Source organism: Thermobia domestica, chromosome 3, assembly GCF_964235325.1.
Source record: "Thermobia domestica chromosome 3, izTheDome1.hap1.1, whole genome shotgun sequence".
In the NCBI taxonomy this organism is placed as follows: domain Eukaryota; kingdom Metazoa; phylum Arthropoda; class Insecta; order Zygentoma; family Lepismatidae; genus Thermobia; species Thermobia domestica.
This window is the reverse complement of record NC_137456.1, coordinates 283,879,380-283,902,667: the sequence shown is the minus strand read 5'-3', so window position 1 is coordinate 283,902,667 and position 23,288 is coordinate 283,879,380. Positions and strand designations below refer to the sequence as shown.

Sequence of the window (23,288 nt, the reverse complement as noted above, 5' to 3'; positions counted from 1 at the left end):
ACTTCCATTTTATTTATTATATAGATAAATAGTCTTAACTGTGTTTCTACATATACAATTTGTTCAAGCAAAATGAAAACTATCATTATGATTGGCAACTAACTATCCATGTTAGCACCATGAAAATTATTTTTTCTCGGTTTTCTCGAATATTGCGCATAATTATTTACCCTCAACCATATACGAGGGATGATCCAGAAATAAGGTTCCCAAAGAGCTCCAACCGCACGGGAAGGTGCGAGGCGAAATCCGGCAATACCGCTGTGCGCAGCTGTTCCCTTACTCTCGATTCCGCCTGGTCGCGCTTCGCTGTGCTGTTCAGTCTTGGTTTAGCAGCCGTCCTAGATGGAGGTGCCCATTGTTGCTGTCACCAAGTGTGAGATTCGTTCCGTAATTCGCTTTTTGGACGCCAAAGGGACTCCAACCGTGGATATTCATCGTCAGTTGACAGAGGTGTATGGCGACAAGTGTACGTCCATTCAACACGTCCGAAATTGATGCAGGCTATTTAGTGCCGGTCGAAAGGACGTCCACGATTAAGAACGGAGTGGAAGACCTCAGTTTCGGAAGTGATTGTCGAGATGGTCCAACGTGAAGTGCTTCAAAACAGAATGATCACCGTCCGTGAACTAGTTGCTCGGATTCCTGGGAGTTCTTACGGTACAGTGCAAAGAACTTTGACTGAAAAATGGGGGTATCACAAGCGTTGTGCTCGATGAGTATCGCGTATGTTGACAGCAGAACACAAGAAGAAACGCTTTGCCTGTGCTCGCCAGTTTCTTCAAAAGTGTCAAGAAGATAAGGAAAGATTGTTGGACTACATTGTTACAAGGAGACGAAACGTGGGCGTTTCATTTCACTCCCGAAATGAAACAAAAGTCCAAACAATGGCGTCATTCAGGGTCACCAGTCGCAAAGAAGTTCAAATAAACTACTCCTGCTGGCAAGGTCATGGCCAGTGTGCTTTGGGATCATAAGGGGATAACGCTGATCGATTTCGTGGAACCTGGCACAACAATCAACTCAGACAGTTCTTGTGAACATTAAGAAAACTCAGGCGAGCTATCCAGATTCACCGGTGAGGACGACTGACAGCCAGTGTGACGCTGCTTCACAACAACGCCCGCACTCACGTCTCCTGTCAAACCCAGGACTGTCATGCCCCACCCACCGTACAGTCCGGACCTTGCGCCTAGCGATTATCGCTTGTTCTCGAAGTTAAAGGAACACTTGAGTAGCCCACGCTTCTGGAACGACGATGAAGTCAAAGACGAGGTGAAATTCTTCCTTAACGGGTTGGTGGCGGAGTTCTACGATATTGGGATACAGAAATTGGAGCACTGTATACAGAAAAAAAAGAAAAAAGAACGAAAAGAAAAAAACGTAGAAAAAGATGTCAATTATGTCGAAAAATAGAGCAAAGTGTATTCTTTCCAACAATGTATATTGCTATGAGAATAAACAATGTTGTCTATTTGTAGAATTGATGGGAATCTTTTATTTCTGGATCAACCTTCGTAGATTTGTTCAGCTTATCGATTGACACATGTCTTTGCACAATATTAGAAAAGATCATAATTAAAAGAAAAATGAAAGCTCTAAGAGTTAATCATAATTTCGGATTATGGACTCTCTTATCAACCACACTGTCCTCTCGTCTGGTTAAAGTCGTAATGGAAGACATGGTGGAGTTACATTTCAGTATTAGTTCCATCATAATACCAAGGTAGCTTGGTTACCATGCAGTATCAGTTTTAACGTTCACAAAGAAGTTCATTTTTTCGACCTCAGAAACTAGGCACGAGGATTTACACTTCCCAATAATTTTGTTTAACTTTTAATAGTATCTGCCGATTGGTATGTCTCGTTTTTGCACTCCTCCCACCCTCCTACCAGTTAAACGCTAATAATGTTCTAGAATTTATAGTATTTCAGCGATTTTCCGATAGTAATGCTGGTACCTTTTGATGTGTTCAAAAGCCAAAGCCAAAAAATGATGTGAAACAAATAAGTTCTCTTAACGTGTTACTTAATCGTCGAGGGTGTCAGTAATTGCAATACAACAGTTTACTACCTAGTTTTCGCTCACAGAAAAGCTTTCCGAAGCTTTAAAAATGTTCTTTCTTACAAACAAAGAGGTTACACATAATACACATCGAACTTTTGCTTATCTATAGGCCTATATATAACAAGAAAACTAGGAAATCCAAAAAGAGTTCAAAAGATTGCGATCTTGCCAATAATTATTTTTTGGATCAAGGGCCACAAAATTTTTGAACGGAATCTAAATAGAGTTTTCTATTTTTTTTTTTTTTTTTTGCGGAATAAGCACACATTGAGTTAAGTAATAGTTTGGCTACACTGTATGTAATTCTTCAGATATAAGGCGTATAAGAAAAAGTTTGATCGAAACATATTGGACCTTTTCATCCAAAAGATGAAAATCGCTATGTTTGTGACTTATTAACTCTTGAACCACCTTACCGATCTCTATCAGATTTTCAACATAGATGAGGTTGGGGCCTAGGTGTGATGTTATTATTTCACTTTGACGGTACAACGTAGGGGAGGTGGGAGATATGTATAAAAATAAATAAAACTTAATTCTTGAACTAAGAGACCGATTTTGATCAAATTTACCACATGGATAAGGTTCGGACCTGGCATGAATAATGTCATTTCACTTTGACGGTGCAACTTATGGAAGGGGGAGATATTTAAAAATGATCGGAAATGACCGTTAATAGTGTCGAATCCATGGGTTTTGGGGTCGCTGAGACGATCAGTGACACTACCAGTGACATTTAAATCCAAATCCAGCCCACATTATTATTTTATGTCCAAAATAAAGCATATTCTTCCCGTGGGAAGAATGGGTATTGTGCTGAGTTCTAAAGAAATAGTGCATTAAGTAGCAGTTGTAAACTTTCTCGAATATTCGTAGGGTAATTAGATTTGTTCCAGTAATTGATCCTCCCTGTTTTCAACACTAGTTAACAAATTTAAACTTTTTGTTTGTTACATTAGAAAAATCACCTGATCTTAAAGGAGCTTTTTGCGCTGAATTCGAATATGCACTCGGTTTCTCTCCATCACGTACAGTTTTCCCGTAACAGAGGGATTTTCGGGAAATTCCCTCAAAAATTTCCCTTTTTCAGATATTTTATTCCCCTAGCTCCTGTCCCCTTACATATAGTAAACATAGAAATTATACTTAAGTATACCTTGATTTATATTTAATAAACCCTAAAAGTTTCGTAAAAATCGCTTTGTTCTTTCTAGAGAAATAAATATATTTGTATGTATCCTGTGTGCACTGTTTATTGCACCTGATAGTAATGCTTTCAAATCTCCTGAGTTGGGGTAAAAACGATTTGCTTTATCACTACAAACACAGACATAAAAATGAATATTTACAATAGTCAACAACATACTTGTATTGCTCTCTGTAAATTAGAAACGTGTATAAAAATAGAATGTACTTCCAACGTATATTTTTTTTAAACGTACAGTATATGTATATCTTAATACATATATATACAATTCTCCAAGATTTTTCGTTTTGTTCTTGAAATGGTTATCAATATTTGTTATCAAATGTAACAGAATGCAAAAGAAAGAAAGAATGGAATACAGACTCATTGTTGACAACAATGAACTAATGCAGTCTGAATTTTCCACTACGGTATCGTTTCCCCCCTCCCCCCGCGCATTTCTTTCTTGTGTTCTTGACACCTGGTGAGGGAGTTTTGTACATTTTTATATTGACGTGTGGTTTAACACTACTTCACTTTCAAAGTTGTCTTTGCTGCTAAGAGTGCTTTCATGTTTGATCTTAACGGCATTATACCCAACTAAGACCAGAAGTTTAGTTTGTGATCAGTACAATGGCGTCAAGAGCACGGCGTTCGTGTGTTAACTCACCAAATAGTTTTTGTTATGTGTGTGGCCAGTTTGTAGTTAAAGGACAGTGTAGATCCATTACGCCATCGGTGAAACTAGCATATTATATATATATTTCGGATGTCGTGTGGGAGATCAGGACAAAACTTGAGCACCCAACATAATTTGTGCGTCGTGCTACGTCACTTTACTTGCATGGGCCAAAGGGAAACGGAGGTTCATGAAATTTGCTGTACCAATGGTGTGGAGAGAACCCACCAACCATCTGGATGATTGTTATTTTTGTCTCACAGTAGTTAAGGGACATTCTAAAAAAAGCAAATACACAATAAGTTATCCCAACGTTAAATCCGCAATTAGACCTATTCCGCACGGGGATGAACTTCCACTTCCCGAACCCCCTACCAACTGGGAAGAGATATGGCCAAAAGACTCTGATGATGATCATGACCTTGATGAACCATCGACATCAACATGTACATCCAAGGATCCAACGTTCATCCCTGACTGTGTTCGCGAGCCACATTTCATCCGGCAATGTGAACTTAATGACCTAGTCCGTGATTTGACCTGACAAAACAAGAAGCGGAACTTCTGGGATCAAGGCTCCAGCAGTGGAACTTATTGGATGCAGAAACGAACATATCAGTGTACAGGAAAAGGCAAGTTCAATGTTCAAGCTATTTCTCAATGCAAGATAATGTGTGCGTATGTACGGATATAAATGGGTTGATGGCGGAGCTAGGAATTCCTTACGTTCCAGAAGAATGGAGGTTATTTATCGACGCGTCAAAGTCAGCCTTAAAGCTGTCCTTTTACATAATGGAAATAAAAAACCTTATATACCACCTGCGCACTCAGTGAAGATTAAGGAATCCTATGACACCATGTCAACTTTGCTAAATCTTATAAATTACAAGGACCATTGTTGGCAAATATGTTGTGATCTCAAGGTAGTTGGTATTTTATTAGGACTGCAGTGCGGTTACACGAAGTACCAATGTTTTTTATGTTTATGGGATAGCCGAGCTGATGACAAACATTATGAAGTGAAGGAATGGGAACCTAGAGTGAATTACGTACCTGGAGAATGCAACGTCAAATACGCTCCTTTGGTAGATCCTAATAAGATATTACTACCGCCACTTCATATCAAGTTAGGACTTATGAAAAACTTTGTCAAAGCCATGGACACATCTGGTGAAGGTTTCAAGTATTTGCGAGATAAGTTCCCTAACCTGAGTGATGCTAAGATTTCAGCGGGAGTGTTTATTGGTCCCCAAATTAGGAAATTAATGCTTGATGATAGCTTTGACAGCAAGTTAAACAGTGCTGAGCTAGCTGCCTGGACAGCATTTAAGTGTGTTGTGCGCAACTTTCTGGGCAATAACAAAGCTGAGAGTTACACAGAAATCGTACAGGACATGATACAGAAATACAAAGAGTTGGGTTGTAGGATGTCTTTAAAAATCCACTTTTTGCACTCCCACCTCAGTTTCTTTCCTGCTAACCTAGGTGCCCTCAGCGACGAACAGGGGGAAAGATTCCACCAAGATATAATGGCAATGGAGAAAAGGAACCAGGGACGATGGGATCCTTCAATGATGGGGGACTATTGTTGGGGTCTTGTTAGAGAATGCAACATTTCTTACAAAAGAAGGAAGTAGTGTACGTTTTTGTAACCCAATGGAAGTTTCATATATTGTGATAGTTTTGATTGTCTTTTCATGACCTTTTGGTACATTGGTATTATTGTTTATTGTAAATTGTCACACTTGTAAATTATATTGTATTATATTTTATATATGTGTTTGTGGTAATAAAGCAAAACGTTTTACCTCAACTTAAGAGATTTGAAAGCATTACTATAAGGTGCAATAAACAGTACACACAGTATACATACAAACATTTATTTCTCTAGAAAGAATAAAGCGATTATTACGAAACTTGGAGGGTTTGTTAAATATGAATCAAAGTATACTTAGGTATAATTTCTATGTTAGTATTTGCAAGGGGACAAGATCTTGGGGTGTAAAATAAACAAAATGGGAAATTTTTGAGGGATTTTCCCGAAAATCCCTCTGTTACGGGAAAGTCGTACGTGATGGAGAAAAACCGAGTGCATATTCGAATTCAGCGCAAAAAGTTCCTTTAAGAACAGGTATTTCCTTTTATGTAACAAAACCTTTGTTAATTAGTGTTATTCGAACAGTTGTTTGTTATTCGAATTACTACTCGTACAGTTATGTTATTCGAATATCTATTCTAACAATTGTTCGTTATGCAAGTAATTGTTTGAATTATTTGTTATTCGAATAACTAGTGTAAACAATTATATTTCAGTAACTATTTTGAACTCATTGTTCGTTATTCGAATAACAATTCGAACAGTTGTTTGTTATTTGAATAACTATCGAATAAAAAACTCCCCTTACACAATCGACCCTTTACTAGTGTCGTCTACGTATTTCGCGTAGTCGTACGTAACCTATGAAATAGTGAAGTCATTATCTCGTTCCTGACACTTGTAAGAACACTTATTACATCTTGAATACGACAGGGAATATTGAAAGTGGCTGATGGTTTGGGATTTTATCATCAGCGGAATTTTATTGAAGGAAGAAAGCTTGTTGCTAATTACTGATACAAACTTGTTGAGTTAATGTGCATGTGTTTCCTGAAACAGACACGTTATTATTTCGAAGTAAAACCTCAAGTATGAGATTAGTACTCACTCACTATATTCCATTGTCTACCGTTGTTGAAGAAATTTCTCGTTTCTTCACTACATAAACTTCGGCACAGATTTTAAGTTTTAATTTTCGATAATTATATCATCTGCTGCTTTCTGTGAAATTTATTTTTCTACCCCAAACTTAAAAAGTAGTTATCAACGAACCATGTTATTTACTAGTAAATGGCCCTGTGATCAATGTTATGCTCTCTCTCTCTCTCTCTCTTTTTTTTTTTTAATAACTATTGAGATCGTGGTTTTCACTGTCAACATTGATAGAATTTGGTTATCCACCTTTGATGGATATTTTGAGTTAGTTACACTAAAAATACAAATCAGTGAGCAAAACAACGTTTATTTATAAAATAATAAATGTGTGACAGTTTCGCCAACTAACTGATCATATTGGCTTCATCAGACACTGTAAGAACAAGAGTGAGTTGCATGTAAATATAACAGAATCTCAGAAAATGGTTCTGAATGCTGATTGGCTGATCAAAACAGATTCAGCCAATCATAACTAAAGTTGACAAAAATGAAACTAAAGACCGCAGATCCATTTGCCTCTCTGGTCCAGTGGAAAACTAGGTTACAAATTAAGTCTTTCCAGCAACTTGTCCCAACGTCCTTTGTTCCCGTGCTAACACTTCAATCTCGCATCAAATAATATTATGAACCGTGTCCCTCATGTGTTTAAAAATGGTATTTCTCTCTCTTTCCAACCTCACATCATCTTGGTGTTGTTTTAACCGTTCTTTTAGTTTTTCCCCGTTTCACCAATATAACAACTATTACAATCACTCCACCTTATCTTATAAAACACTCCTCTTCTTTCTATCAGCTCTTCTCGGCTTTCCTTCTTCTCTTTTTTTCTTTTTTTTTTTTTCTTGATGCGTAACACGTCCATTAATCTCCTACTCCCTTTCCTGAATGTTGAAACGTTCCCTATTTCTTTACAGCTCTCGTGATTATTTCAGTATCTTCTCCTATACTTTGTTTCCCACCGTGAGAAAAGCTGTGATATGAATTGGAATACAGGACTTAAAACTGACGAACAGTCGGGCAAATTGTTGGAAAGACTTAATTTGTAGCCTAATTTTCCACTGGACCAGGGAGGCAAATGGATCTGCGGTGTTAAGTTTCATTTTTGTCAACTTTCGTTATGATTGGCTGAATCTGTTTTGATCAGCCAATCAACGTTCAGAATCATTTTCTGGGATTCTGTTATATTTAAAAGCAACTCTCTTGTTTTTACAGTGTCTGATGAAGCCAATATGATCAGTTATTTGGCGAAACTGTCACACATTTATTATTTTATAAATAAACGCTTTCCTCAGTGATTTGTATTTTTAGTTATTCAATATAGCAAAGCTAGTATGAATCAGTTAGTTATTGGATATTTTGAGTCTGGCAAGTGACGTAACATAGACACTGCGTTATCTTCGATTCAGTTCACTCTTTTCGCACTTCGCTCTGCTCGTCACATTTCAGAATCTACTCTTTGTTACATTTATTTATTTAGTAGTATGTATTCCTTGTTTTATGCCCTTTATCTAATATCCGTTCTAATCCTTTTTACCTTGCCATTGAGGAAGGAACCAGCTTTGAGGTCCGAAACGTTTGTATTGTATTGTATTGTATTTATTTCGTCCTTTTTTCATACATTTAGCACTGTATTACAATGTATATGAAGTGGACACGTCATTTATATATGAATACAAAAGTAAAAGAAACAATAATAGTGAAAATTACACACACTAGGTTAATAATTAAGCCTTACTTCTTACATCTTATTACACTGTACATTTTACATGACACCATTGTTAAAAATAAACTTAGCAATTATTACTTGCAGTGTATTTAGAAATCCCCCAACAAATATCTAATGCTAAAAGCGAGTAATGACATTGATTTACTGTACATCATGTAACATTTATATTCACTTAGCAGTTCATGTATTCCTCTACCGAGTAAAAGCAATGTTGTAATAAATATTTTTGGAGTTCTTTTTTAAATTTAGCAACAGAGTCCTGAGTTTTTATTTATTTCGGAAGTTTATTGTAAAGCATGATACCCGCGTATTTACACCCTTTTTCATATAATACTGTTCTGTGTTCTACAATAGAAAAGTTTTGTTTGTTTCTTGTATCATGATCATGTTGCTGTTCTACTCGCGTAAGGACATCTTGTAGGTGTCTCTTTACAAATATCAATAGATTTAAAATATACAAACAGGGTACTGGAAGTATACGAAATTTTTTTTTAAATATTGGTTTGCAGTGATCTTTTGGTTTAGCAGTTGCCAGCATTCTTATTATTAGTTTTTGTATCGTAAAAATTACTTTGGCCTTGTGTGTATTTCCCCAAAATATAATACCATATGTTAAATTCGATTGGAATAAACCAAAGTAAATATTTTTTAAAGTACTCTCTCTTAAAACATTTTTAAGTACTTTGATTGCGAAATAGGTCTATATTTGGTTTAATTTTTTACTAAGCTTATTTATTTGCACATCCCAGGAGATTTTTATCTATCCAAATTCCTAAGAACTTAGTTGAGTTTACATATTCTATTTCGTTATTTTGAATTACAATGTTCCTAGTCTGTACATGTTTGTTGCGCATGTGATGAAAATTGATTGCTTGTGTCTTTTCAATATTTAATTTAAGCTAATTTTCTTTAACCCAGTGAGATAGTTTACAAAGGATTTCGTTTGCACTACCTTCAACAACCTCGTTTGTTTTACCTTTTACTACAATATTAGCGTCATCTGCATAAAGGGATGCTTCTGCTGGAGCAATATTACTTGGTAGGTCGTTAATATATATCAAAAATAATAACGGCCCTAATACGGATCCTTGTGGCACTCCACATGTTATTTCTTGTTTCTCTGATATGTAGTATGTAGCTTGGTTTGTATCCCTGTTATTGTATGTAATTTCCACTACTTGCTGCCGATTTTTCAGATACGATTGAAACCATTTGGATGCAATGCCTCTTATTCCGTAATCTTGTAGCTTTGAGAGAAGATTTCTATGTGACACTAAGTCAAATGCTTTCGAAAGATCCAGGAAAATACCTATACATTTCTCCTTACTATCTAAACTTTATGTACTCTTTCCACGAAGTTATATATATTGCGATTTCCGTTGATTTCCCTTGTAGGAAGCCATGTTGCTCGTGTGTTATTAGATCATGTTTAAGTAAAAAGGATGCTAGCCGGACACTCATTGTGGTTTCTAAGATTTTTGAGAAAATTGAGAGAAGCGAAATAGGCCTATAATTTTCAAGCGCTGATTTGTCGCCTTTTTTATATATTGGTTTCACTTGTGCAATTTTTAATATACTAGGGAATTCTCCACTTGAGAACGACATATTTATGAGGAAACACAGGGGGTGAGCAATATATTTAATGCTTTTCTTTACAATACTTGGCGGTATGCCGTCTAAGCCAGCTGACCATTTACTTTTAATTTTCTTTACCACTTTTATTATTTCTGCATTAGTAGCTGGATGTAGATACATTGTATTGTTGCAAATTTTTGAGAATATTTTCGAAGTGGACAATACTGGATCATTATTATACGTTTGTCATAAGTTGATGTAATAGTTATTAAATAGGTCAGCAATTATACGAGGATCTTTTATTATGTTGCCATTTTTAATTACCTCTAAATTACCGTCATCATTACAAGTGTTTAAACTTAACTCGCTCTTCACTAGTTTCCCCAACGCCTTCGACTTATCTGATTTTTAATGATTGTGTAATTTTATTGCTGCTTTCAGAACCCGTTTGTATATGTTCTTGTATCTTTCGTGATATGTCTTTGTACGTGGTGATAGATTTCCTTGTGTTTTAGCTTTGTTAAGAAGTTTCATTTTTTTACTTGCTATTCTGATCCCTTGTGTTACCCAGGGTTTTGATTGTTTTGTTGAAGTTACACATTTTACAACAGGGAATGCTAGATCGAAATAGAATCTTATGGTATCAATGAAATAACTAAAAGCTTCATTAACCTGATTATGTATATAAAGCTCGTTCCAAGTTTCTTCCCTGAGAAGGTGATTAAAGTATTGTATATTTTCGTCATTAAATTTTCTTTTGTACGTTACACTACTTGCTTTTACATTACAAAAACTTTTATTATGGGTTACATGTATGTCGAGTACTTGGGCAAGGTGGTCTGAAAAACCACTGTTGAAGACGTCTACTGTGTTGTAGTTAAGATGTTTGCTCACTATGAACTGGTCAATTGCACTTTTAGAGTATTTTGTAATTCGTGTGGGAACTTTAACAATTGTGTCCATATTAAATGAATCTAGAAGTAGTTCTACCTCGTATTTTATAGACTGTAAAAAGTCTATGTTGATATCACCAACAATTACGACGGTCTTCTTGATTTTCATAAAATAATTTAGTATCGTATCCATCCTATTTATAAAAATTTCTATATCACTGTCAGGAGTTCTATATACACATACAATTACAAAGTTATAATCTACTATTTCTAATGCACAACTTTCAAAGTGTTTTTCTACATTTAAATATTTAAACCTAATGCATTCTTTCGTTTTTAAACCCCTCTTTGCATATATACAGGCTCTCCCTCTATCTCTATTACTTCTGTAGTATCCTGCTCTTAGCTGAAATTCAGGAATGCTTAGGTATTCTAAACAACCTGATTGTAACCAGTGTTCTGTTATACAGATTAAATTTACTCCCAACAATTTGTCCAAAAGTAGTTCTTCCAACATGCTCTTTTTATACAACGAAAACCCTTGTATATTTTGATGGAAAATAACTATATTATTTCTATTATGTTTGTAACTTAGGTTGTCAGATTGTTTACTTTGATAACATGTCTGCACTTTAACGGTATTACTCTCAATATACCTTAGTTTTAATTTAATGTCAAATAGACGTTTATCAGAACTCCAATTATCTTTACGGATGTCTTTATGTTGGGTTGATGATCCTACCATAAAAAATAATCCGGACGGTGTGTTGGAGGCTTTCTTTCTCTTTTTGATTTCCTATATACATTGTCCTGATATGACGTAATTTCTTGAGGAGAGACAATGCCATTTGAAACATTCATATTTTCAATATTAGATTCTACCCTGATACCGTCTTCATTAGATGGTATGACACAATTTTGTTGACATGGAATTTTACTACTTTTGCAATTTATGTCAAAGTTTTCGCGTACTGTACCATTTGTATCAATAATTATGGGTATTTTATTTACACTAAATTTTGCTGGAAGCTCTCGCATCATTACGCTAAGTTTCTCGCATATTTCTTTTTTACCCGTATTGCTTAAGTGCATACCATGTCTTGTGAAACATCTACGAGTAAAATCCTCAACATTTAGGTGGTGCACATGACTATAACGTTTACTTAATGTATTAAGTTTCTTATTGAAGTTTTTTACCGCTTGGTTTACACAAGAAGAGCTAATAAGATCATAGCGATGTGGAGCACCTGCAACTATCACATTTGTATGAGTTAGAGTTGGTAATAAAGAGCACAGATTGCTTATAGCCGCATCAGCTTCATTTCTAGCAATATCATTGGTTCCTCCAATAATAACAAGCACATCGTTCTTGGTTAGATCATTACTATTTAATGCCACTGGCTCAACTACGTTACCTATTCTTACTCCCGGTTTAACTAAACTAGTAATTTGTTTATCTACCAATTTGAAGTTTAAAATACCGGCCAATCCCTTTGCATGACTGTCACCATATATCACCACTTTCCGCTTGTTTATTTCTGTTGAACTTACTTTTGACTTCCCCCTCAAATTATTACTGTCAAATTTTATACTTGCATTTCTTGTCTTTACTTCACTACTTGCTCTCAAACAATGCAGCTTTGCACTCTCAGCTTTGCCACTGCTTCTATCATGAACGCTTGTGTGATTACTACTATTTGTAGTCCTTTTATTTAGTTTCTTGCACCTGCTTGTAGCATCTAAATTTCCATTTACACTGACATTACCTGAACTTTTGTGTACATTGCTTGTACAATTTTCACTAATTGCACTTTCACTATTCACATCTGCTAGGTCGTGTAAAACTGTGAACCTGTTTTGTGTGGGTATTTCCTGTAATACACCATGCTGACTAGTATTGTTACTGTGTTTCTGAAAATTTATTTTCTTGTTACTAATTGGAAGAGCACTCTTCGATGTTTCTTTACGCTTGTAACAGGTTCGTTTATTGTAATTTGCAGGTTGTTGTGCACTTATTTTGTTATTGTGCACTACTACCTCACTATAAAGCGGCGAACCATTTCTTGCACTAATTACCGGTAATCCATCTTCGTATTTGCCTTGTTGCTTTTGTCTAGGAATATCTTCATTTTTCACCTGTTACACTGAAATAATCTCATGCAGTGAATGTATCTCTTCAATTAGTTCAGTTATTAGTTTACTCTGCGAAAATTTCTCCCAGCATGTTTGATCGTCATTTGTTTTCACCTCACTGATTCGAGTTTTGCAATAACTACACTTTGCTAATGTAATGTTATCAATTTCGGATATACTATTACTGTATTTACAGTTTCTATTTAGAGAACTGTTTCTTGACTCACCATCAGATATCTTATCATTACTAACTTGTTGAATTTCTACCAAATTTTTGTTGTTTTGAGGATCGTCTCTTACACCCACCACTGCCAGCGCCGCCATGATTGATAAATATTTAGGCTTTCCAAGGGACTCAAGGGAGGTTTCGTTGGTAAGGAGCCAATTTTTGTTAATTTGAATTATCCTCTCATGCGCACATAATAATTGTAACATCCAGTGTGTCAGTCTTCAGTGAATTCCTATAGGCAGTCTCTAGGAGTCTGCTGAAGCCTCTCATATGAAGCAGTACTCGCAGATAAAGCTACACAAAATGTGACAATTGGAAACAAATTTGGGAATCTCGTAATGAAGTTTTCTTCTTTACGTCAATGAAGAAAACGAAAGTTTATATTCTGCCCACTCTGCTAAGAAAGGTGGGTCAATCCATGCAAAGTGATCGAGAAAAAAGAAAAATCGCCGCTCGACCTTTTCAAAAAAAATATAATTTTTTAATGAATGTTTATCCTATATCAGGGTACCTCAAAACCACAATCAATTATTTTTTACAACATCCCATGGCGACGCAACAGCTGCCGCCATTTTGCATTTTTTCGATTTTAGACGTTTACAAAGAGTCGTTAAGAAGATTGATTTCTCAACGTAAGCAACAGCTTTGACGTCATTGACTGTATTTCTAACCAATCACATGCTATTACTAACGGTTTAAGAAGCAGTTTTTCTTTCAGAAAATATGTTCCAGAGGGGGGGGGTCACGCTTAGTGTTCGCAGGGACACACATTATTTTCATATGGCACTATTGTATTTATTATTAATTGTAGATGTATAATTTTGGTCTCCTCCGGGGAGGACAGTCAGAGCTCCGGAGAGGGGGGGCATTGTCCTCCCAAAAAACATGTCTGGAAGAAACGCTGTTCAAAAGACCACCACTTTAAAAATGGCTTTTCTTAAAATTGCATTCTTGCAATAGCAATTAACTTCGCGAAATGTTTACTTTTCAGTGTCTTTTTGTTTGCAAAATATAATTGCAAAAAGATTCATTAAAAATCCCCACTTTTGTTCACATTGAAAAGTGAATAAGTAGGGAAAGTACAGTAATACTAAGTAAACATGCATTATGATTAACTGATAAAAAAATGTCTTGCGTCATAAGATTTTGATTCCACGTCAGTATGTGTAATCACGTCTCATATAGTTTAGTACGGAACATTAGACTAGGATTAGGCGTGCAATTATCGATTGTGCAACAGTTAATAGCGTCATTGAGTATCAAGAGTTGATATTATAGCGTTCAAGCATGCACATGATATGCAAAGATATAAGTTTGAACAATTAAATTTGGCCAATATGATACGGCGCAAATAGAAAAAACGCACAATTATGAGCAAACGACTTGTAGCGTATATTATATCTAGGTAGAACAGAACCGAAACAGTAGAATTGGAATCAGTTGAATATTGTTTATTACTAGAAAACATGTTCTCTCTAATTCGAGAAGTTAAACATGAATTATTTATACGATGAAACAGCAATATTCTCATAAAATTATGGGATTACTGGTTTAATGAACTTAAATTTCGTTAGTTTGTTACTGTCATTGGAATTTATTCATAGTTACCCACAACAAATCTATGGAATATTACACAGAATATTTAAAATAAACGTTCCTCATATTCAATATCAACAAAATACATGCGATGCCTTATGGAAATCGTGTAATTTCTCGGAAAGATGTGGTTACATAGACACCGACTTTTGGGGGGCAGGACACCTTTGCTCCCCCAATATTTAAAGGTAGGGTCCTCGCCCCCTCAATATAACCCAGTCGAGGAAGAATTAGCAAAGAGAAGCAATAATTTCTGTCGTAAACTTCGTCGTGCCTTTAATTCAATATTAGGAACTGCCTTCTTATTTGATAGAAAATGCCGTTTCCGAAACTGTTTTTAAGTGGAGCACTAAAGCTTCACATAACACTCTGGCAGCACTGATATGAAAAGTAAAGATGAATGTGGTGCGCAGAGTTGCAGTGAAGTTCTCGAATTTTGAACTTGAATTTGTTGTAATGATTTTAAGCGAGTTTGACTTAGGTCGTGAATTTCCCAGTGGAGTACCGGACCGAGATCTGGGGGAGGGAAGGGACCTTCACCAAGCAGTTGATAGAAAACAGCTGAATATGATGATTGATTTATTCATTGTTTGCCCCCCCCCCCGAATATTTTCTTCAAGTCGGCGCCTATGTGTGGTTAAACGATTTTATATCTATATAATTTGTCTATCCTCTTGCCCCTGCTTGCTTTCAACATTAAGCAATACGGATGATTGGGAAGTCTCAAACGAAATATACAGTATGTTGCTTCAAAATGTTAGTTTTTCCACTAAAGTCATAGGAAAGTTGTTTAGTTTCACGTTATGTATGTGCGGAATCGCACAAGTTGTGGTTGAATTTATCCACTTAACCTATTTCCATTCCCAACAAATAGTCTTATTTCTTAAACATAAAGAACAGTTCACGTTAGATTTTATTAAGATCGTAAATTGAACGACGTAAGTTATTGTTGAACAAGCTAGTCGACATAAATACATGTTCAGTTGACTGGTAGAAGTTCACCCATGCCTATTCAATAATTTTGTTTTAGAGAGAAATATGAAAGGAATAATATTCAGAAACAAAAGTTAGTGTGTAGATACTGTCGGTTATTCGAATGATTAGCTCACGTGATTTTAATGCATACAGTCGGCACCAGGTTTGATTTGCTTTAGAATAGAGAATTTTCGGGATTAAAACTAAATTAGTTTCATTTGATGTAAAAATGCACGAAAACTATTATGCTTGAAAAATCACCAGTGAAAATCTATCTCCTGAATATTGCATATACATTAGGGTGTCCCGAATTTTTTTTTTTTTTCAGATATTCAGGATTGAGTAGTTATCAAAAGTTGTGCATTGGTACGAAATGAAGCCATGTCAAATATGTTGATTTTAAAACAATATTTAACCGGGCCCCCTTGGCCCTAAAGTGCCTATTTTTTTTGTTCAAATAAAGTGGTTTTAGGTAATAAGAACATTTTACCAGACAATACTATTAATACATAAAACATGAAATACATGGTTTCAATATACGCAAATAACTAAACTTTCATAGCTACCATATTAACACACGAAAAACCTTCGTGTTGAGCCCAGCTCAGAACTCTCAAACTTTAAGAGAATATCACTTTTTCGCATCTGGATGCAAAATGCACAACACTGACTTTCCGAAGGCGGCGCTTACATTGCTGAATTCAAATAAGCTAGAAATAATATGGCTGCAAGCCTCTCTTCATGGATTGTCTTGCCTTCGAATAAAGGATATGATTTTGAATTATAACTCAAAATGCAAAACGATCATTAACCCCATTAAGAAACGAGATACCCCCCATTAAGAGCCAAATTAAAGAAATTTAAGAACAGTGCTCAGAAGTTATTTGATATTTTCTCATACAAATGCTGCGATAAATTAACCTGTATGTGTGATAAATCAAATTAAATACCGCTTTTGGAGTGGGAGCTCATATTAGATCAGAGAAATCAGAGACAAATGACGATTTGCAACGTAGATAAAGCAGACACCCATAAGCTCAAAAGAAAGCATGACACACAGATTGATTATGATGCTGCGGTACCAATTATAAGAGGGTTATAATCGTTAGCCTCAATCCCGCACTTAGAACATACATTAAGCGCTTTCAATCCGAATTCAGACGATGAAGAGTTTGCATGGAGCTATCATTTAGAAAATAAAATCTAAAGTAAACCTAAATAAACAATAGTGAGCCCTAAACAAATGAGTACCGCAAAAGATATAACAGGTGTCTCGAATAGGTCGGCTGCTAAAATTGTATCCGCTGTTTTTAGAGGATATGAATTTACTGAACAAAACTAAGACAAGGTAGTAGATAAAAACAAAATCCGTAGGAAACAAGAAAGAAAAAAAAAACGTCTACAGTGTAAAGCTACTAATTTTAAAAGTTTCTATTTTGATGGCCTAAAATACCAAACTACAGTTCTAATTGGCAATTGCAGTAGGCAAAGCACTGAAGAATATGCGGATTATATCGATTTGATCGATTGGTCAGAAGTAATAGTAACGAAACCTCCAATTTCGGCTAACGTATCAACAGAAGAACTAACCGAAATGGTTGTGGAAAAGAGGAGGTTCCACAGTTTGTCACGTTCCCCTTCCACACACAGGCTTTGGAGAGGTGTATAAAGGTAGTAACAGAATCTTCTTCAGAAGTATGCGGTAGTATTGCACGAGACGGTTATATTCACGCAAAACTGGAAGCACGAAAGTATCTACCAAGCTACGGACATAAATCTCAATATTTTGTTCCAAGATTCAACTAAAGAGCTTTAAGTAAGAGGAGGGTGGGTTAGAGGAACTTGCTGTATAGCCACCTCCAGGTGGTGAGTTCTGGGCTGGTTTGGTGTTTGTTGGTCAATTTTTCAACCTTACCTTATGAATTTGTGTGCGTACTATTATATCTACTAAACACCAATTAGACGAAGAGCTGCACATCAGATCAGAACATTTAAAATCCTGGGGTTAAGTTAAAGTATTACGAATCTTAACCAATTTTCTATCCATACTTAAAATAGTGGTATATATTTAAAAAAAACACTTTTCGGACCCGCAGGGCCTAGTGAAATATTTATATCTGCCTCTTTTTTGGGGAAGAAACATAGCATTATACAACTTTTGCACGGTGCTCAAACTTAATTTTCTGAAAACAAATATTTCAATAATATTTTCACTACTCTCAACCATATTTTTTCAGCATTAACGTTCTTTCGGGCTCCGGGGGCCTGCTTAAATATCTCTTTATCCGGCTCTGTTTTGGCTAGGAAACATGACATTATAAATTTTGCACGGTACTCGAAGTTAACTTTCTTAAACAACTATATTTCAATAATATTTTCACTATTCACAAATGTCTTTTTTTTTTTAAATAAACGTTCTTTAGGGCCCCCGGGGCCCGGTCAAATAACTTTTATTCCGGCTCTGTTTCTGTGAAGAAACGTAACATTATAAAATTTTTGTACGGTACTGAAACTTAACTTTCTGAAAATATATTTTAATAATATTTTCATTGCACTCTTGTTTTTTTTTTCAAAATTAGCGTTCTTTCGGGCCCCCGGGGCCCGGTTAATATCTTTATATCCGGATTTATTTTGGTCAAGAAACATAACATAATATTATACAACTTTTGCATGGTATTCAAACTCAACTTTCTAAAAAAAAAAAATATTTCAATAATATTTTCACTACTCGCAACTATTTTTTTTCAAAATTAACGTTCTTTGGGGCCCCCGGGGCCCGGTTAAATATCTTTTAATCCGGCTATGTTTTGGTGAGGAAACATAATATAACATTTTACAACTTTTGCACAATACTCAATCTTAATTTTCTAAAAAAAAAAAAAAAAAAAAAATCGGCCGTTTTCGGCCCACCCTAATATACATGTAATGGACCGGTTTGATCCATTACAGCGTTTTGTGTTATTTCTCTGTTTGTACCCTTATTCTTACCAAACTGATCTTCAAAGTAAAAGATGACATAAAATTTATCTGCACTCTGCACCATTGAAATGTTGGCAAAATTGATAGTGAAATTAATGCCTGTCTTTATTCTTCTTCTTTGACAGTTGAAGTTTGATCTTGTTATGTTAAAAAAGAATAGTTTTGGCATATAGAGAAATAGGTGGTTGATGTGTGTGATACACGCAAGTTTCCTTCTAAAGTGGTAATTTTTATATATTGTTTCTGGACGTAATATAACTTAAATAATGTCCAGCTAAATTTAAACGTCCGGAATCCGTGAATGGAATATATTCCTTCCCTCTTATAATCACGTTTGATGCATGTCATATCAGGAAATTTATTCCAAATTCTGAATTAGCTCAAACGTATGGCAGTAGCAGTCTGTAATGTCGATTCTCAGGTGCGGATTCTATTGTACGAGTATAATGCGGAGGCTTTTTGTCAACGGAGATCATCTATGAGATATTCTGCGACGAAGATTATTGATTATAATTTATATAAATATTTGATGAAGTGAATAATTGAATAAAGATATGAAATAATAGTGTTAGATAATTATATATTGAGTAAATGATGATTCTCCTTAGGCAATTGATAGCCAATGACGAACATAAACATGATTTGTATGTCACGCATTTTCTTAAGTGTATCTTAAGCGCCTCACCTGTTATTATTTAATCATAATTCGTATTAGAAACTGCATACGCCCCTTAACCTAATTGGAGCTAAATAAAAAGTGATCCGTTGTGTCGTAAGTTGGTGAAGTATTTTATTCTCATCTTAAGTAGATTTGCAACCATAAGTATTCCTGATATGTTATAATGCTTTGTGTTTTCTTCTTCTGGTGTGGCTTTCCTGTGTGGTGCAACGTATCTGCAATTCACAATCCGATACTTGCAGCTGATGAAAGTAATCACTTTGTGATCTGACATACCATCAGCCAACAAATATAAACACTCCTTAAAGAGTAGCATTACATACATACACTAGGAGTGATCAGAAAGTAAGGTTACACAGCGGTGAAATGTGTTATCATTATTTCATACAGCCAATACAGCCAATAGATAGTACATACAAAGGATGTTCGAAAAGTTTTGCACAGTGGTCTCTATTTCTTATTTGTTGCAGGAGGAGAATGGATTTTTTGTGAAATACTTGGAACATTTAGCTATACACTGAGCCTACACAATGTAGCCTCCATCAGCTGTGATGCATCTGGTCCAACGTTCTTTGCATGATGTGAATGCACTTTGGTAAAATTCTGGGGATTGACTTTTACACCATCGCTTGACACAGGAATAAGGCCTTTCTCACTGTCAAATGTTTTACCGCGCAGGTCGACCTTCAGACGTGTTTTGCTCTCAGGTTCGGACAAAAACAACCATGTTTCATCCTGGGTAATGACGCCGTCAAAACACTGTTTCCACTCTTCAGTAAAGGTCGTCATGAGACCCTCGCACACATCCTTCCTCATCTTTTTCATTTCTCTTGTCAATAATCTAGGCACCCAACGTGCACAGGTTTTTCTGTACCCTAGTGACTGCATCAATGATACCACACTACCTAATGGCAAACCAGTCACTTCAGCAAGCTGTCGTGTCGTCACACATCTGTTATTTTGGACGATTTGATTAATGGTCTCCTTATTCACATCACTCACTACCGTCGATGGTCTACCACATCGTGGATTGTCCAGTAAAGAAAAATCACCTTCTTTAAACCTCTGCAACGACCGCTGGATACTGCTATGATCCAATGTGTCCTCCCCATAAACAGGGAGCAACTTCCTATGAATCGATGTGACAGAGTCATGGCCGGTCTTGAAGAGGAACTCCATCACCGACCGTTGTCGCAACCTGACACTTACTTCAAGGTCCATTATGGCTCACCTGTAAATAAAAGAAAATACTTTTATATACCACCTTATAGCTAAATGTTCCAAGTATGTTCACAAAAAATTCGTTGTCCTCCTGCAACAAATAAAAAAATTAGAAACCACTGTGCAAAACTTTTTGAACACCCTATGTACATTAGGTTATTTCTCTACATAGTCTCCATATCGGTTGAGGCACTTGCCACATCGTAGTATGAGTTTGAAAATTTCCCTCCTGTTAAAAATCCTGTCCTTGCGTATTCAGATATGTTGTCACAAAGTGTTTCAGCTCCTCGTCTGAAGCGAAGCGACGGCCTCCTAGGTGTTCCTTAAAGTGCGGGAACAGGTGTAAGTCGCTTGGAGCGAGGTCCGGGCTGTAGGAAGAGTGGTCGATGATGTCCCAGCTAAACTGCTTCAACAGCGTGGTGGCAACTGCACTCCGCGTCGGTGACGTTTACTCTATCAGTCGTAAATTTTCGACATCATTCTGCGACGTGCTGACAAGACATTTACAGTCTTAACTTCAAGTCGAGACAAGACAGAATTTTTATAACAAAATACGAGACAAGTAAGAACTCTTCAAATACACATACACTTTTCGAGACGAGATATCGTTTTCACAGTATATCTTTTCGGGATAAGATAACCTCAACTTTTGTCAAGCAGACAACTCGAAAGAAGTCCAGTCTCGAGACTACCGATTTTAGTTGAAAACCTCGTGTGGTCATGTTAAAGAGTTCCACTGTATTTTACCAACCATTTATATTATGGCTGACAACTACTGTTTTCATGGTTGCTTTAAATGTTTAGGCTGAAAGAACGAAGATCTACTCAGGTATGTAAAACTTCCAACGACCAAAGTCGTTTACGGTAGAAAATACGTTACAGAAACATGGGAGAGTTGCATAATATTTTGCTATGTCTTAATTTGGCTGAAAATTAGAATTAGATTTCTGGGTTTTCGGCATATATTGCCATGTTAGCCCGTCACACATATAAGGGATGACGTCCCTCGACCGGAATTAGAGAGGAAGAAAGGAATGGGGAAGGAAGAAATGGCCTGGGACTATTATATTAAGTACCATCCCGGGATTTGCCTAGTGTGAATGAGGAAAACCCAGGAAAAAGCTCAGAATGGCAGGCCTGAAAAAGCCGCTATACCTTTTCGACCGAATGTCCCTACCGGGAATCGAACCTGGGACCGCTCGCATGGCTGAAAATTGTTCGTTTAAGATCACAGACAGAGAAAGGAATGTCAATAACGTGCCTGATGTGTTAGAATCGTTTATAAGATGATGATGATTTCATACTATAGTTTATTAAAGTATCCCTGCTTCGAAAATACATTGTTATTGTTGTTAGATTTGTCTGTCTGTGTTTTTTTTTTTCGTAGACACTAATACTCTTGTTTGGAAAAATCTGCGTTCTGTTCTTTGCTCTACGTAATATCCTATTGCTTTCCATTTTTGTGACTAATTTGCATTTATTCTAGTCGCGTTGCCTCCTCATTGCTTTATAAGGTGCACAAAACCTGCCTGGATTTGTGACACATCCTTTGTTAATAAATGAAAACCGATAAATTTAGAAACTGGTACAAGAGGATTGTAACAACGCAATATATTGCAGAGAATTTGATCAACTCACTTTGAAAGCGATTTAATAATCTCATTCTCTCTCTCTCTCTCTGGTTATTCAAAATGAATGAGCAGATTGAAAACATTTACTTCTAATAAGAAACAATAGACACACACACATATACATCGAGCTCCTTCGTGGCTAAGCGATTAGCGTACGCGCCTTTGGCGTGGGAGACTCGGGTTCGATTCCTGGCAGGAGCTCATGTGGTTCGGATTCCGCGTTAATCAGTAGATCCCGTCTCATATATCCTCTCTGCTGAAAAGAACGTTGAACTCAAAATCTATTCAACATCAACACACATACATCACTGGACATTCAATTCAATTCAAGGAAATTTCTAAGTTTTCACTCTTGCATTCAACAAGAGCATCATAGTTTAAAGTTTTATTTTATATATTCAATATGAGTACTCTCATTTGTTATGGTACAAATGTTGAATCGGCAATCCAATTCTTGACTCTCACAAATTAACTGGTCTCTGATGATTGAACTCGGTGCTGGAACATTTCAATCTCGCAGATCTTGAAGAGTAGCAGGCATAGGTGGTACACCCACACTGTCTTTTATGCACTCTCACAGATAAAATAGCAAGGGATAAAGATCTTGTGATCTTTTTAGGCCACTTAAAATGAACAAAATCATGCTGCATACCTCTTTTTATTCATCGTCCTAGAACTGTGTTATTTTTTATACCGCCGTATCTCGTGGTGTAAGTAAGTCAGAGCGCCGTCTTGCATGAAGATAAAAATCATTCTGATGTGGAAACAACTAGTTTTGAATCATATCCAGATATGTAATTTCAGTCAGTTTCCTCCGTTAAAAGAAAAAAAAAAGCCATGAACTTTTTGACGGAAATGGTGCAAAACACATTCAACTTTTGAAAGCCTCTTTCATGTTCAATGACTACGCCGAAATTTACAGTACCCCAAATTCTGACGATTCACTTGAACAGACATGTTCACTTGAAA

The 23,288-nt window shown here is 36.1% G+C and overlaps 1 protein-coding gene across 10 annotated transcripts in view; it reads left to right on the top strand.

Annotated features, from left to right (window-relative positions):
* LOC145681100 (uncharacterized) overlaps window positions 1-23,288 on the top strand; it is a 1,004,875-nt gene that overhangs the window by 378,385 nt on the left and 603,202 nt on the right. The window lies entirely within an intron of this gene.